The sequence below is a fragment of the Epinephelus moara genome, chromosome 13, assembly GCF_006386435.1.
Source record: "Epinephelus moara isolate mb chromosome 13, YSFRI_EMoa_1.0, whole genome shotgun sequence".
Taxonomy (NCBI): Eukaryota; Metazoa; Chordata; class Actinopteri; order Perciformes; family Serranidae; genus Epinephelus; species Epinephelus moara.
The window spans coordinates 30261083-30277062 of NC_065518.1; the positions used below are offsets into that span (position 1 = coordinate 30261083).

Here is a 15980-nt window from a genome sequence, read left to right on the forward strand (position 1 = left end):
ACTGCTGTGACTGCATACTGCCTCAAAGAGTTGTAAGTGTGGCTGTAGACTTGTTAGCCTATAAAATGTTGAAAATAATGAGTCACTGATGTCCTAAGCATGCAGAGCAACCTCTTACTGCAACAGAATTAATGTAAATTACTTATAAGCAGGGCAGGAATTTCACGGGGGCCACAAGGGCCGTGGCAATTTGACCTTGTGCCCTTGAAAAAAATATCTTCCCTAAGGCCACAGTGACCTTGATGCCATGCCTGCACTGCCCCAGATGATTTTGCGATTTTCTCCCCTGCCTCTTTACTGTCAACACGGCTTTGACACCTGCATCTTTTGAGAAAAAAATGCGTCTTTTGATGACATTCTGGATTCTTATTGGGCAACATCAAATGAGACGATGCGTACGGACAGCTATAACAACAATTTGACACCAATCTATCACCGGCCAACCAGGAGACTTCATCAAATATAAAATAAAAGCCTGCATACATCCACCATTGAAGACCTCCTCCTCATCAAGTCACAGGGTTGTGCTCCTGCAGATTATCAAAGCCAAGAATCTGTGGCAAGATGGTGGGCAACTGGCATCAACAAAAAGAGGCCAAACATTCATCCATATGGTCCAAGGAACCCCGAAACATGCACTGCAAATCTCCCTGACTCCCCATCCCCATCCTCAAAAGAGTCCATTGACTCTGATTAATCACATGACCTGAATTAAATGCATGAATGCTAGTCACTTTGCTAGTATATTTTTATAGTACCGTTAACAGTCAAACATTTTGATGCACTGTAGGCTCAATTTTTCATCAATCAAAAATCTATGTAGTACTTTTGTTGAGGACGGTCTGAAGATGCTCTTGCACATTTGGTGTCAATTGGGCAAAAATTGTGGGAGGAGATAGGTTTAATAGGTTTTACAGTTTTTGAAGTGAGTGATGGACTTCATAATTTCCTGTGTACAAAAGTTTCTTAAGTATTTGGGCTACATTTTGATGAAAGTTGCAAAACTGCAGCAGGTACAGTTGATTTGTTATGAATTTTCAAATTTTTAAAATTTAGACACTTGCTGTAGCGCGAAACTATTGACTTGTGTTTGCCGCTGAGCAAATCTGTTTTTTTATATATTTCTGATATTTGCCAAACATCATCTACCAAGACTCCTTTTTTTCGTGAACATTTAAAATTTAAGTTAGCATCATCCTGGTTCCCTTGTCAAAAAGCCAGTGGTATTTTTTCTTTGGATTTCGGATTATTGCAGAAAATTAGCTTTGTGTGAAAAGTTAATGATACTCCCACATTTTGTTCACCAAGATAATCTTCACAAATAAACACCACTTTTATGATTTCTGAAGCATAATGCAATCACCAGCAGTATTTTTATCCACTATCCAACATTAGTCTGTAAAGCAACTACACTACAGTCACTTGAATTAATGTTGCCACCACAACAGGGCTATAAAGCCTTGTTCAGCATGCTCTGTACAGTAGCCTCATTTAGCCACTTATTAGCAACCAGCTTTTTTAAGACACCTAAAAAGCTTTAAAATTCATGAGCTGGGAATTTATTGACATATTTTATGTTGTCGAACATAACATGAAAGTCTCCAAGTGTTAAACACTGACCTAATCTCAAGCATTTAACCAAATACCTATTAAAAAAAAACTTTGACACTAGGAAACCGGGAGTGCTAAAACGCTAACTCATTTGTGGATTTTAAGACACATTCCTGCAGCACTCCATAAAGAGAACTGGATACACAATGATGGTGAGGCCCTGTTCATATTAAAGTTGCTCAGTGGCACTGTTCTGACAAATAGAACTACCACTCAGAATGACCTACTAACACAAACTGCTCATTCATGGTGCATTTAAGTGAAGAAAAAAAAAACCCCACCAAAACCATACCAGGTGACACAACCATACTTTTAACCACATTTATAGAGGTAGTAGCATATTCTGATGGATAATTCCTACCCTATATAATGGCCTACTCTACGTTTAACCATATTGTGATAGATATTTCTACCTGACAGGATGAGCTGCTCTAGTTTTACCAACATTTATAGAACTTGTAGTCCATTCTGATAGATTCTTTTGCTACTGGTAGGTAATTCTGAGCGGGTAGCTCCATTTGTCAGAACAGCACATTAGGCAAAAAAGTTCAAGTTCCCTGATCATTTACATCAGGGGTCAGTGGAGCGAATTTAATGTATAATATTGTGCATTATGACATTACAGAACAAATTAGAGCTAGTAGCAACCCAGCTTGCTAACATTAGCTGGCATTTTTAGTGTTAAGCACTTAAGATCAGTTGCTGATTTACTTTTATCTCTTCGGGGACCAACGACTACACATTAAACTTACATGGCATGGTTTATTGCATGGCAAAGAACCTGATAAAACAAACTTCAACATGTCTTTATAAGTTTAGCATGTACAGCAGGTTGTAATCAAATTACTCCCTCTCTCCTCGTCCATCATGATGTCCGTCCCATATAGTCCGTCCGTTCCTTTGGCGGAATGTATGTTGGGATATATACTTTTCATGGTGCATTGTGGGATACGTTTAGTCCACTATATAGGGTATAATAATTCCCACTATATATTTGGACAGCACTACAAAATGGTGGACTCACTATATAGTGGACTGTATGGTGAGTAATGATCCTTATTACTGATCGTCCCTTGTGATTCTGACAGTGTTATAAGATTGCAGTGCTAATTCAGTGCTCTTTCCTGACTGCTTGGTTCACAACATGATTTAGTATAAACAATAAGCCTCAACTTATTTGGTAGTAATAATAATAGAGCAAAGTGTTTTGAACCAGCCAACTGACTGACACTGACATCCGTACTGTGTCATGTGCAAGTGCTTGCAGGTCTAAAAATGAATCAGATTCACTGTGTGAAATTATTGTTTCCAAACAATAACTGCACGGACATAGCTTCTCTGTTGAGATGAAATAATGCATTGTGAAACTAAACCTAAGGACCTCCAACATGGTCACCAGAGAGCGCATTTATTGCATTAAGTCCTTTACTGCCAGGCGCAGCAATTAGTTAATTATCTGGATCTCCCCATGACAGCCAGCCAAACCACAGCCATTCAGATGTTCTAAACTGTGGCTACACGGGGCTACGAGCAGAAAAATCCTCTTAACATGTCCAAATCATACCTTTCATTAAACAAAGTTCAATAGCTTGTTTACATCAGGCTGGGGTGTCCACCAAACAAACAGAGAAGCAGATACATGTTTGTTTACCCTGAGTAAGTCACTGGTAGGGAATGCAAGCTGTGTGATGCTGCTGATATTCTGTTTGCGTAGGCCTATGTGTGTGTGGCCACAAATACGGACACGTGCAGCATGTGATTGGCTGTATACATATGTGTATACATTGTTACTTAGGCCAAACAGTATTTACACCAACATATGTAAGCAATTGAGGGCCACTGTATGTAAACTTTGTATGAAAACCAATTTAGCACAGTAAATATGAAATGGTGAAATGTTTATGCAAATGTAATTAGCAAACTAATGGGCTTTCACATCAACAAATATTGATTGAGAACATCTGCTTGATGTGTGAGATCATTACATTCTTCAGGAGAGGTTGCATTACAACACCCAAAGTCTAATCAGGCACAGCTAGTCATGTTCTGCCAAGTCAGAATCAAAAAACAAAAGTTGTAGAAAATAATAGTTTGTCACTGTCTTTTCACAGAAACTCTAAATCTGATAAGTGAGATCAGTGTCTAAACTCAGGTTAACTCACTTTTCAATTAAAACCCATTGTATAAATACTGTGTCCCACTGTAAACATTGCATATGTATTTGCAGCATATGTGATAGTCATCAGTGTAGTCCACTTAACCGTGGCCAGATGGTTGAGCACATTCCTATGACTGTAAATTTTAAACACTTGCAATTACAAGTACAAGTGCATTAGAGTGGAAAGCCAATATCATATTGATCTACTTTTATGTTAAGAAAAGTCATAGCCATTAAATCGTTATGCCAAATATGCTTTTAGTCACTGTTAAAGCAGCCTCACTGTCAGGTTATGTCAAAATCACTGCAAAGGATACAGCAGGAAATACTGTTTGATTAAAAAGATAAATCCATTCTGAGAGATTTCAGGTGTAAACATTTCACCACTGAATGGCATCTTGGTGCATGCACTTTGTCTTTTCAGAAAATGAGTGACATGCTATGAAGACTGTCCTCCCCCAACAACCCAATTGCCAGAACAAATGTTGCCATTGTATGTTTCTGCAAACCACAGATGTGTTACATTTGTACATTTCATATGTAGTAAATAAGCTGTAAGGTAATTTTATGTTGTGTCGCTCTGGTTAACATATGTATAAAACATACAAGTGTAACATATCAGTGGTTTGCAGAAACATACAATGCCAACCTTTTTTTCTGGTGACGGGGCCGCCCAAACTCTCACCTCACGTTTCATGTTGTAGTTCATTCATTCATTCATTCATTCATTCGTTCATTGATTCATTCATTCATTCATCACCCGGAAATGGTTATTCTGGTCAGGTTTGCAGGGGCCTTGAGCCTATCTCAGCTGACATTGAGCAAGAGAAGGGTACACCCTAGACAAGTCGTCAGACAATCACAGGGCTGACAAATAGAGGCAGACAACCATTCATGCTCACAATTACACCCACAAGCAATTTAAAGTCACCATTTTACCTAATCTGCATGTCTTTGGATTGTGGGAGTAGAACTTGGAAAAATCATTTGCACTTACATCATTGAAATATTCCAAATAGTTGGAATTGTTTTTGAAGAATACTACCTACATGAACTGTTGACTGATTCATCATCCAAAACCATTTGCATGTCCCAGCACTCCAGCTGCATGGGCTTCATTTCAATGTGTCAGGTTTATATTGTATGGCTTGTGATGATCAGTGGCTGGTTCTTGATAACAAACACACTGTTAGATTTATTCACAGACTTCTGAAGTCTTTAGACAAATCGTGTCTGTTCTTTGTTAGTGTGACTGATTCGAGAGTAAATGTAGCTGACTGTATTGATCTTTTCATATAAACTGCAGGCTCGCCCAATCTGTGTCATAAACCAAACAGGAATTCGTCTTCGACCACGCAACATTATTCCACATCCGAGCCTTTGAAGTCGGAGCGAACCAGCAGCGGATGCTTTGCACAGGTATGAATGTGAGGGTCAGGGAAAGCTGAGCACTCAATGAAAGGTTAAAAGGACTAGAAAGCATCTCGGTCTGAACATGGATTACGTCTCATGAACTCAATCCCTTTAAGCCATGTCACAAACCCACCAAAGTATTAGACAGATTGCGCTTCAAGAATCCATAATGACATCTTTAAACCATTTTGCTCACAGCAGCAGAATAAACTCATTAAAGTTTGCAAAGGTGTTGCTTAACCTGCCAGATCTGTCGGTAACTCTACCTCCTATCTTTTTGATGCCTCATTCCAAATTTTTTTACTCCACACATCAAAATCTCACCTCTTCAATTGAAGGTCAGTGTCCATATTAGGCACCTACCGCTCATCCTGGGTATAAGTTGAGCTTTAATTACATGCTTTGACATATGGAAGATGAGAAACAAAAACACATATAGTGTTTAGGATAAGCTGAAGACATACCTGTTAGGTTGTGGAAGCTTAGCTCAGGTCAGACTCTGCTCTGTGCGGATTATCTCTAGTTTGATATCATTACTCTCCCTCACTTTCCTGACGCTGAACACCTAAATGTCCGTCTAGTCTGCAGTCTTCTTATTTCCTTGCTTTAGCAGCCCTGCTGTTCATCATGGGGATCATTCTTTTTCGCCCTGATGTTTTTACTTGACTGGGCAGGTGGCATTCTCTCATCTATACGGTTCATGCAAGGCATGTAAAGCAAATTTTCACTGATAACATGCTGACTCAGTAACAGATCTAAAGGCCGCCTCTCTTTTAACAGCCTTGTGGCTATTACACAGTACAATAATGCTACTGTGTGACTCCATCCTGCCAACATGCCAGAAGCACTCCCTGCTTTACATGGGACAACGCAATTCATTTCACTTTGAATTTACAATACGTACGAAAAAGTAGAAGTGAGATGTGGCTAATAGCACATGCATATACTCTTACAACCCTGAATTTAAATAAGACATGTGAACAAACTTGACAGCAGCTCTCACAATACCATGTAGAGTAACAAAAGCACAAGCACTGGATCAAAACAGATGTTTTACATCTGGGCCGACTTCTGCATAATCTAAACACATTACTTATTATTGCAATTACTCGTGTCTTACAATGTAATTAGACATCATAGGAGAGCCATAGGCTGCATTTCAGCAACTCAAATTATGTAGGGTGTGTGTGCCAATTCAGTTTACTGGAACTCTAATTGGACACATGTGGTCAGATGTGTTCAAGTCCTAATTCATGAGCAAACCAGTAACATGCAGCTAGTCTGGGTGGCATTCAGCTGCATGTACAGTCAATGAGAGGTGAAACAAAGTGCGTGAAACACACCAAAGCCCAACATGACCACAGTTTAACTAACTAAATATAGATTATGCTCCCATATGCAATAAATCTTGGTACGCTCACCGCTAGTGGCTTCTAACCTTGCAGATTCTAGGCATTGACATACTTGTCATAGTAGAGTCATAGGGAGGTCTGTGGATTTTCCAGACTACCAGGGCTGTTTATTCTGAACAGACACTTTGTTGTTGATTCTTTTTTTTTCTTTTTTTTTAAACCATGCTAGGCTTCAGCAATGGCAATGTTGGTTGGTCACTACTTTGATCTAGACTGACATTCGCAGTCTCCAGAGAATGAATTCCAATAACTTTGGTGATCCCCTACTTTTCGTCTCTCACCACCAGCAGTGAGACTGTACTCTTCCATTACACAACCACATAGGTCATTTGTGCAAGCAAGAATTACGACCGAAATTGATATTTCTTTTTAAGCAGCGACCTCTAGTGGCCATTGTAATTATGACAGCAGCAATGGAGGAAGCCAGTGGACATAGTTTTAAGAACCACAAAGTCTGCATGGGGAGGCAGTCGGACTCAGGGTGAATGGACAAGTCAAAGAAACACAGGACTGTCACCCAGGAGACCAGTGTTTGTGTCTCGTGTGAAACCAAGAGTGAACCTCAACTTATTTTAACTACGTAACATAATTATCAGGTGATGTATATCCCATGAACATACAGTATGTCATGTTTTGATGCAACTGCAGCTGTTTCACAAAATTAAATGTGTTTAAAACTAAAACTGTTAACGGTAATACAGCCTATGGTCTATTCTGTTGCTTCAGTATGAGGGCATGTTGATCACTTAGCACCAGTAGGGACGCTAATTTAGGAAACACTCCTGTGGAACACATTAGACGGTAACAAACTACTTACATGGTCCCATGGGTTGGAGGACTTGCTCTGGTTCAAAGTAAATATCTTAAAAAGCTAGCTGGCTGACTGATGATTGATGGTTCCCCTCAGGATGAATTGTAATAACTTTGGTGATCCTTGACTGTATCTAGAACCACCATTAGGTCAAAATTTAATTTTGTCTCACGGTTTGTGAATTAATGACATTCCCGTCAGCCTCAGCTGCACTTTCTTTTTAGTGCTAATTGCATGCTTAGCAGCAGACCACAGTAAGAGACCAACAAAAATGGGTATGTTTGAACAAGAGATCAGGACATGTTCAGCCATGTTTGTAGTGAACAAACAGGATATTTTTTAACAAGAGTTCAGGACATGTTAGCCATGTTTGTTGTGACCAAACCAGGTATTTTTAACCCATTTAAGCCCACCGGCAACAATAGTTGCCAAAGTGCATGCTTGTCATTTTCCACTTAAAAATACATTTCTAAATACTATACATGTTTTATATATCAATGATATGTGAGTTGACACCTTAGAAAATCATATTAAGAAAAAAAATTAAGTTTCCACATACTTCCTGTCACATGGCGTTGTTGAGTTCCTGACCCATCTTACTGAGGGCATGGCGACGACAAACCCCCACAAGTAAAGGTGATTTTCATATTATAATAATATTTTTTTTGTTGACATATATATATATCTACTTAATCATGAAAGTCTCTAGAATCATCCAAACAACAGAAATATTACATTGGATGTATAGTTTTTTCTGTATGCAATCATTTGTCCAAGCGGCAACTATTGTTGCCGGTGGGCACATACCTTGTCAGTAGATAATAATGTTAGCTAACATTACCAACATTACAAAGGGCTAATATTTGGTAACAATACAGTTTTTGATAGTGTTAGCTTTAACATTTGGTAACCAACATTACTAGTGTTTGGTAGCTAGCGCTAGCTAACTACCTAGCTAACTAACTAGCTAGCTATTAGCGCTGCCAATGTTAGCGCTGACTGTGTTGCACTGTGTGGTAGATTAGAAGGACTGAATGATGTCAAATACAGGGAGAACATCTTTAACACTATTGTACATGAACAGGGATATAGAATTGGAATTGTTTGGTAAAAAATATCCATTTCAAATTGCGTTAATTTCACAAAATGGTGGCCCCCAGTGGCCATGGGAGCAAACTCTTTCGTGTTTTCCACAGAGATAAACCAGGAGGATTAGAGAGGTATACTTTGGCAGAGGTTTTGGACATCCTTGATGCAGATGATCCCTCTGCAAAAATCACAAGCATTTCAGTTGTGCCAGAGTCTGAGAATAATGCCCGCGAAACAGACTGTGACAGCGATTTTTCTGATGATGATGATGTGACCTGTGATCCCAAACGCCTACCATCTAGGCTGCTCAAAGGAGACTGCTTTGTGTCTGATGGTGACATGCAACTACCCATCATTGATGATGGACAAGAACCTGAGTAGCTATGTTTCCATCCAAAAGTGATTCGAATCATTGGGAAATGCGCATTAAAAGAAATACGAATCCTGTGTGTTTCCATTAAATGTACGGACTTTGGTGAAAACTACGAACTCGCACGAGTTTTCCGCAGAACCGAAAACAAAACAAGTCTCGCATTCTTCTTCTTCTACGTTTTCTGGTGGTTGGCAACCAGCTTGTAAATGCATTACCGCCTTATTAAGGCTAGAAATGTTCTTATTTTGTCCTCCATCCACACAAGTCTTGTGTTGTTGTTTTCCGCAATGTTTTTGCCTTGTGAGTGAACCGGAAACACCGGAAGCAGTTGGGGTGAAAGTGCGCTACGTCAGACTTAATTCGAACATATCTGTTTCCATCCCCTGTTTTGCGAATCAGCATTTTTTCGAATCAACCAAAACCCGGCTATAGCAAGTGTATTTTAGTTTTTGCGAATCAGGGGATTTTAATTCGAATTTTGGCGTTTCCAAGTTTTTTGATGACAAAATTCATGAATTAAATTGTTCTCACACTTGTTTTAAATAATAAAAGTCTTTCTCAATAAAGACAGCTGAATTACATGTTGTTTGTTGTGCTCTAATTCACTTTTCACCATTAGAGGGGTAGATACAAGGTATGCCGGCAACTATAGTTGCCGAACATTCAAATGAGATTTTCTAGAACAGAGAGCACAAAATGGAGGAAATAACTTTAGAACATGTTCATATGGGACTCAGTTAATATGATTATATGCATAAAAACATTGAGAAAAATTTGGGCACAAATGGGTTAACCATAATTCGGGACACATCAAGCTGTGTTTGTACTGACAACAGTGGGTATTTTTTAACAAGAGTTTAAGCATTTCCAGCTGTGGTTTTATCGAACGAACCAAGTGTTTTAAGTCAAAACATGTTGTTTTCCTAACCATAACCGAGTGTTTTTTGTGCATAAACCTAACCACACATTAACCAGAATGTTGTGACAACAAAAGATTGAACATGGAAATGTTAAGTATCAACACATCCATTGCATATAAAATGTGCAAATGTGACACATTTGCATATAAAATGTGCAAATGTGACACATTCATGTTTGCAGGCACGTAGAACACCAACATTTATTCTAGTGATTGTGCTGCCAAGATCTCAAAACCGAAACGGATAGATTAGATATTAATAATTAGATAGATTAATTTAGATTCTTTTTCTTTTATTGTATTTTTGGTGAACTTGCCCTTTAAGAAACAAGTTGGAAGACTATAATGAAGTCTAAAATAGAGTACTGGCAAATGTTAAATTTCTGCATCTTATCTGCACACCAGTTTGTTCACCTATTACATCACAAATTTTGGCTTGATTATATTTTTCTGACAAAATTCTTTGGACTGACATCAAATTCATAAACAATTCTTGTTATAATGAGCAGTTTTTACATGCAGTGTATTCATTTTATCATCCTCAGTGTCTAGACATCACAATACTGACTACAGTTTTAACTATTCCCAATACCAATATATCAGTCCCATGTTGTTTGCATGTCCCTAATCATACAGAAACAGCAGTCCGGTTATGCTCATCTATACTTAAATATACAGCCTACAGTGAGCCACACACTGCCAGACTAATGCACATGACTTAAAAGAAAAAGGGAGGAAACATCAACACATGTGAGTGTTAAGTGTATATGAGTGTGTCTTGAGGGAAACCAAAGAGAGAGTGTTATCAGACTGAGATAACAGGACACACTATAGGGCTTTTTGGCACAGAGCAGCTGAGGCATTACACCGCTAGGTCAAAATACAATCCTTAACGTAAGGGCGCTGTCACACATTAACAGTGAAATAAACAAGATGCCAAATTTAGCAAGTCAATTAGCAGGTTAAGATGACCAACAGGCTGTGGACTATAGCGGCATAGCCCTTTAATGCCAGGTCATCCAATAGATACTGATTATCAAAACCAGTTTAGAGAACAGAGGCCTTTGAAATACGAGCACAGCACTCAACCTAAGCCCTAACAACTGACAATATACCCAGTCTATTTAAATGATTTGTGTCCTGCCATTTGAATGATCTGCCGCCTAATGAAACTCGACACTGTGACTGCTGCATGCTTTTATCTACAGTAGGTCACAACCTGAGAGGAAAGAAGAACCTAGTGGCTGTTTCTCAAAAACTTTTAATTATTAGCTCAGAGACACTGGGCCCACATCACGTGTCTCCAACGTCCTCTCTGGGTTTCAGAAGAGAAACATTAAGCATAACATTGTTGTTGGAGACTGCTTCAGCCATTGGGAGTCCCCACTGAAAACATGCAAGCAAGCACATAAAATGCTCACATAGACGGGTTTCTTATATACAAACATTGCTGGGTGCACACACATCCAGGGGGCAAAAGCGCTTTGGCTGCAGGTCACAAGACTGTAGTTAACAATTGTAATCAGTAGATTTCACATTATTTGTAAATTCTTGTTGACTCAATAATAAAGCGCTGTTTTAGAGTTACGTCTGTTGTCTTTTATTTGCATATTAATACATCAGTATAAAAATTGTTAGCTAACAATAGTTGACCATTAGTAGCCCATAGTTATCATGTCGCTGAATGACATTTGGCGGGATTATCAAATAAATGTTTAGCTAACAGGAGCTAGCTGAATCACAAAAACTTTTATGGCTGACGTGTCCCATGAATTTCACTCAACTTAACTGGTCTTGGTTGTTGAGCCTGTCTATCCACTCCTTAATTGATAATGGCTAATGTTACATTTAACATTACTAACATAAAAAACATAACACACTAATATTCCACTATTATTCAGAATACGACAATATTCTGGTCCTGTTAACAGCATATTCTGTTTGGATATTCCAAATTAGACTGTTTAAAACATGTGAGATATGAGGGCATTATAAGAGTTTTAATAGTATTATTTGGGCATGTATGCAGAATACATTCAGTACATTACTGAGACACATGGCCTCTTGTCTGGTCACAGCCGACTCTGTGCGTTGTCAAGAATACGTTGTACACAAACCAACTCGCCAACACTTTGCAAGAATGGGGTAGAAATGCATGCCCAATAGAAAAGCCCATATTTCTGGAGAAACAAAGCAATTTTTAAACATTATGGAAATATCAACAGGTTTTTGGATATGCACAAATATCACAGTGCCAGGCTTTTCGAGAAGGTGGATGAAGGAATGAAAAAGAGGCTGTGTTCACACAATCCAACAACACTATCACCACTAGGAAACTGTAAAAATATCCTGATGATACAAAGAAGCAAAATCACCAGTGGTTCCAGCCGTTCTAGTTTTCCATATTTTGAGGTGATAAATGACATGTTGGTGCACGGCTGTATGTAAACGGGATTAATTGTGGAATGTTTTTATATATGTTTTTATTAGCCATGGTAACAGTTTGAGAGAAATATTATCTTTCTTAGAACAAGGGCAAAAACTGGAATATTTTGTGCATGTAAACATGCTCAGTATCAGGAGTGGTTGTAACATTAGTGTCATTAAGTATACTTAGTAAAAATGGTAATGACAGGGCTACTTTATGACCTGACACATACTGTACAAGCTTGCAACGTTTGTCTGTCTGGCAGCTAGGTGGTGCTGTTCAGATTTTCACTGCCTTTAGGTTCATCGGGACCCCAATCCGCCCTTTCATTGACCGAATCTTCTTCTGTTTATAGCAAAGGGAAGTGCTCCCTTCATGATATTTAAACATTTTCCACCTGTCTTTAATGCAGTTGGTGCATTTTACTGTACAACAGCTCCTTGTCATCTCTGCTAGAAATGCTGTGAAGAGTGCCAATTTCTGCCCCCTAGTTGCGCGCATATCTCTGTGACAACTTTGCACAGAAACCTGTCTATACATACACCATGACAAAAACAAAAATAACACAACATGAAGAAAAAGAGATTACATCTAAATAAAAAAAAGTTACTTACAATGGAATATATGATTACATTATTCTTTTCTTTTTTTATTGATGAATAAAAAGCTGGATGATATTGTGAAAGAAAACAAATTAACTTGTTTTATCCCCTGCAGTACCATGCCAACTGCCTCTCTGTCCCAATTCCACTTATCTGCCTCTCAAAGTCTTTTATTTCCTTCAAATATATATAAATGCTGCATTTTTTTTCAGAATAACAAGGGAGGTTTGAAAATGACAAGATGTCCAAAGTGAATGATTACATTCAAGATTTATGATGACAACTATTCAGTTAACTTTTTACAGCCTCCTTGCCTGCATGTTCCTTGGATTGCCATAACAAAAGGAAGGGATACAACCAAGTGTGATGGCTCATTGTGCTTGTCAGGAACAGATGTATTGGTGTACCAAGACACATAATTTGGTTAATATTCAAGCCTCACTTAAACTAACCCAATCACAAGAATAAATGTTGGCATTGCATGTTTCTGCAAACCCAACAGGTTCTCACTCCCAACTCATCAAACATCGCTGTTTTATCAGCTTTGATGTCTACTAGGTAACCGCATTACTATTTTTGTTATCATGTGCCAGTGAGCATCTTTCATAGGAATAAACGGAGCCCCACCTTCAACATTGTTTTCAGTTCTCTTTATACATCCATGCTTCAAACCAAGGAAAACAATGGATGTATAATAATGGAGATTTCACTGGACAATGAAAATAGAGAGATTTGAACAACTAATATTACAGCTCTGTGCTCTTTGAGGGGTTCTGTTAACAGCCCTGTGTTCACTGACAGTACATCATGACTGTACGTCATCAGTTATTTGCTGAATCTGTTTCCATTGCTATTAGTCGCATTTATCTTTTGTCAGTGCACCACCTTTTCACCTAGCCCAAGTGTTAAAACTTTTTTCTAATATTTTAGACTTTTTGCATTTTCACTCAGGGTTTTTTAAGCGCAAATTTAAAAAAAAATGCATTGCAAATTTAAATTTCTATGTCATCGAGGCCAAAATTAAACCAAAAGCGGGTGCCAGAAGTCCTGCTGCTCCCAACACTGCAGCCCTGCTGTCCAAAACTGTAATCTGGAGGAGGAAAACACACTCAAGTGCCTGTAACTGGCACTTTGCACCGTGGTTAATGCCTATAAATAGATCATCATCCTCTGTGGTGCTTTATCTGTAAAGTAACACACTGCTTACGCTTCCTCAATGTACAGTGCTTCAGTTATCAGTTACACCAAAGCTTTGGCCGGTTTCCTTTTCCTCTCGTCCACTTCGCTGACCTGCAAACGGCCGAAGCAAGTGAGAATTCTTTTATTCTAGAAAAGTCACACGGGTATTGTTTGTTGGGAGACTGCAGGCTGTGGAACCAGGACACTTCCTCACAGATCTTTTAAAACTCCAAAACGTAAACTGTATCATTACTCCAAATTGGGTTTTGCCTCATGCCCATAATAGTAAGTAAACAAGTTCCAAATCCACAAAAATATATGAAAACGTTGCGGCCTTAGCTCGCACTGCCATGCCGCAATCATGTTATTAATGGAAGAAACCAGATTGTTTGGATATCATATCCCTATGATAATTAAATCCAAATGTTTTGAAACGAAAGCTTATCCAATACATGACTGTTGGCTGTATCACAGATGAATTGATTCAGTGTACGTAAATAAACACACGGATAAGAGGGTTTGTTCACGACTGTAAGCAAACACTAACCTTGTTTTTCTGTAAATCCATAGAGGCGAGTTATCGTGTTGTTATGACATCAGAATACCCTCATGGAGCATGAGTTAACCAAGACAAAAAAAAAAAGAAAGACAATTGACTTCATCTCAGATGTAGGCCTCTAATATTGCACTTTCTACCAAACACAACACACGCCATGAGGTTTTTCAGAGGTCTTTTGGCTTGTCAATCTGTATTCATGCACAAATGAGAGACTCAAATAGCCATCATGTAATACAGACAAGCAGAGCTCTAAACCTCAACATCAGTCTCATACTTTCACTCAGCAACATATGCTGCTCAGGCAGCTGCTTTCCATAAACAGTAATTGGATTCACTTGTTTTAATTTACTTCACTACTGTAGGCTGTGCCCATAACTCACCTCAGATACGTGATTATTCAAACATTTTACGTCCAATTTCCTGCGCAGTAATTACCCAAAGGAGAGAATGTCCTCACACCCACTGCCGCCTGCTCCCATATCCAACAACTGTGCAGCATGCAAAGCACACGGCCTGCCACCACACTGGTTTGCATAATGCAGATGTGACAGGGACTTCCTTCCTGCTGCTGGTCTCACTATCAATGGAAATAGCTGATTGTCTCTTGGAATATTGCTAAAGACACACCCATTGCAAAAGTTCTACATATCTGCAAATGAGCTGAGTTTCTCATCAGGAGGACAGGATGGTGAATGATGTGAAACCTAGACAAGACGGCTGCCAGGCAACAGACAACAGCAGATCATTGTTCTAAAACAGCAAAAGTGGGTATTTTTTAACAAGAGTTGGGAACATTTCCAGCCATGTTTGTAGCTACAAATGCGGGTATTTTTTAAGAAGAGTTTGGGACATTTCTAGACGTGTTTTTAGGGACAAAAGTAGTTTTTTTTAACAAGAATTTGGAATATTTCGAACTATTTTTGTTGTGATGAAACTGCTTGTTTTTTAACAAGAGTTCAAAATGTTTCCAGCCGTGTTGGTATAGTGACAAAAGTGGGTATTTTTTCATGAGATTTAAGGACAGTTCCAGCTGGGTTTGTAGCAACAAAAGCAGGTATTTTTTAACAAGAGTTTGGGACATCCAGACATGTTTGTAGCAACAAAAGAATTTTTTTTTTAAAACAAGAGTTTGGAAGGTTTCTGACGTTTTCACCGTGTTTGTAATGACAAAAGTGGGTATTTTTTAATAAGAGGTGCGACATTTTCAGCCATGTTTGTAGCAACAAAAACAGGTATTTTTTTATCAAGAGATTGGGACATCCAGCTGTATTTGTAACAAAAGCTGGCAATTTTCAATGAGAGTTTGCAACACTTTAAACGGCGTTTGTAGAGGAGCTATATGTAAGAAATCTAAAGCAAATAGTCGTAAAATCCTCCTAATATGTCACAGAGACTAAGGAATAATGTTAAGATAACATACTCATCT

The 15980-nt window shown here is 38.6% G+C and overlaps 1 protein-coding gene across 1 annotated transcript in view; it reads right to left on the reverse strand.

Annotated features, from left to right (window-relative positions):
* The window catches only part of myocd (myocardin), a 149487-nt gene extending 134535 nt beyond the window's left edge, over nucleotides 1-14952 (reverse strand). The window contains exon 1 of the mRNA XM_050060729.1: nucleotides 14935-14952. The gene's annotated coding sequence lies outside the window, so the exon portion shown is untranslated. The remainder of the gene's footprint in view (nucleotides 1-14934) is intronic.
* Nucleotides 14953-15980: the final 1028 nt, after the last annotated feature.